The sequence below is a fragment of the Arachis ipaensis genome, chromosome B05, assembly GCF_000816755.2.
Source record: "Arachis ipaensis cultivar K30076 chromosome B05, Araip1.1, whole genome shotgun sequence".
NCBI classification, from domain to species: domain Eukaryota; kingdom Viridiplantae; phylum Streptophyta; class Magnoliopsida; order Fabales; family Fabaceae; genus Arachis; species Arachis ipaensis.
In genome coordinates, this window is record NC_029789.2 from 109660677 (window position 1) to 109663450 (window position 2774).

The 2774-nt window shown below is 30.4% G+C and overlaps 1 non-coding gene across 1 annotated transcript; it reads right to left on the minus strand.

Moving 5' to 3' along the window:
* On the minus strand, positions 502-575 carry TRNAI-AAU. The gene has a single exon. It is a non-coding gene; the product is annotated as a tRNA-Ile (tRNA).

The window sequence follows — 2774 nt, forward strand, 5'->3', positions numbered from 1 at the left end:
TATTTAAAAAAAATTGGCAAGAGCTTAACTTTCATTTGGATTTTGATTTATGGCCCTCTTAGCAATAAAGGAAGTATGGGATGTAATTGTTACGTCGGTAACATAAAGAGTATAAATTTCAAAACAATAATCTAAGTAAATTTTGCAAGAAGTTTTGCTCTTTTTACTAAGGTAAAGAACTTGTCAAATACATGTACTTTTGGGTATTAGGGATAGAGCTTCCATCAAGTTACATGTTCCGGCAAACTTTTTTCATAGGAAGACAATTATGTAGTAACATAATAAGTGCTATAATTTGCTCCATATACATATTGTTTGGTAGAAACATGTTTCAAAGATTTCCATCGTATCATTGTTAAGGTTTTATACGCAATTCAATTTCTTTCTTAAAACAAAAACTTATAAAAGATAAAAAGAAACATATCAACACTCGTTGACATGGATAGGCCATTATTTTTATACTCTGAAAATTCATGGTTATAAAAAACATATTTCTTCAAATGGCCCATGCAAGTCTCGAACCTGCGACCTTCGCGTTATTAGCACAACGCTCTAACCAACTGAGCTAATAGGCCTACATATTTTCTATGCTTAATTTATCGACATGTATAAAACTTTTAATTTTCCTGTTAATCAGTGTTAATAAAAGTTTTCATATTCTATTTCTATAAATCATCAGGGTGTATCACAGCACATTAGTGATATCATTATATATCTGTTGGTGGTATTCCAGTATTAGGTGTATTTTGCCCTACTTGATTCGCAAGAAATAGCTAGAATCAATATATAAATAATTAACAAATCAATTTAAAATAGAGCGATATATTCAATGTCTTTGCTTGTGAGAAAATAAAAGTACGCGAATTAGGAAAATTAGAAAAAAAATTCTTTGAACATATAAGAAATTTTGTTTAGTTGGTGTGCACTAAAGAATATGATACAAATTTCGCACCTCAAATTATATTTGAGAGCTTTGCATATTATGTTCAAAAGTGATAGAATATCCAGCTCATTTGCGAAGGTTAAAATGTAAAAGGAGAACGTTATGGTGAACAATGCTTAAGATACCAAAGAACTTCCCATTTGCTTTTGCCGACTTCACCCATGGAATATCAAGTTACAATGCATAGAAGAAAACGTTTCATATTTTTCTAACTTTATACCCATGATTTTGATGCCTAATGTGCTAGCAAAACAACAAATATAGCATAGTTATGGTTCACAAATATGAAGTTGTTAAGAAGAAAATGAAATTCGACAAGAATTTTGTTATTACATTTGAAAAAGTTTGTGGCAACTAACTTAACTATAATGATAGATTTTTGGTACGAAGATATCTAAAATTTGAAGTTGTAAGGGTAATGTGTGCTAAATCTTGTACTAAAAAAATACCAATATTACCCCTTGGATTGGATAATTAGCTCTTGTTTTCTCTATGACATTAGAACAGAGACCAAATTTTGATTAGAAAGAATGCCACAAAGCCTTTGCATGGTCAAAAAATGGTTGTTTAAGTTGAATTCTAAAGTCAACGAATGATCGGAACTAAAACTTGGGGTTGAATTCAACCACAATTGAAGTCATCTTTTTATTGTCTTTCTTGGCATTGTTGGTTGATGCATTAAAGCATGCTATGTTTATAAACAATTAACAGAGAGTAAAATTATGTTTTCTTTTTCTGTTTGTCTTTATTTAATATTTATCTCTTTCAACAGGTAAGAAGACAATTTTTTGAGTGATATATTTAACTAATAAAACTGGAATAATCTAAAAATCTTACTTTATTTGATGACATAGTAAAATCCAAACTGCTCCATATAATTCCACATGAAATCTACTTATGAAAGAGATTAAGATTAGAAAGTTTTATAATCTATCCTTCACTATGAATGCATCGAGATATTTAAAAAAATTGGCAAGAGCTTAACTTTCATTTGGATTTTGATTTATGGCCCTGTTAGCAATAAAAGAAGTATGGGATGTAATTGTTACGTCGGTAACATAAAGAGTATACATTTCAAAACACTAATCTAAGTAAATTTTGCAAGAAGTTTTGCTCTTTTTACTAAGGTAAAGAACTTGTCAAATACATGTACTTTTGGGTATTAGGGATAGAGCTTCCATCATTTCCTTACATGTTCCAGCAAACTTTTTTCATAGGAAGAAAATTATGTAGTAGCATAACAAGTGCTATAATTTACTCCATATACATATTGTATGGTAGAAATATGTTTCAAAAACTTTTATTATATCGTTGTTAAGGTTTTATACGCAATTCAATTTCTTTCTTGGAACAAAAACTTATAAAAGATAAAAAGGAACATATCAACACTCGTCGACATGGATAGGTGACGATGAGAGATTCTTGTGTATAGTTTGGAATCAATGGAATAAAAGCATCAATTCGTCGGTAGCATAGTCCAAACCAACAAGAATTCTCACTATCAAATATTAAATTCAAAACATATAAACTGAGAGTAATTAAACCTCGGGTCGTTCTCCCTAGGAGTTGCAATTAAAGTGCTATATTATTGGCTATAAGAGAAATGGGGGTTGGATGATAGCAATTGGCAAGAAATTAAAATTTAAGAAGGTAACCTAACATGCAAGAAATTAAATGAAGGCAAGTAAAGGCAATGAAAATGGAAATTGAAAGCTAAAAAGGACTCTTGGCAAGAAGTGGGTAATTAAGGATTCATATCCTAGTTGTGGACTACAAACATGGTAATTGTGTGTGAATTAATCCCAATTAGTCAACCCTACATCGAGGACAA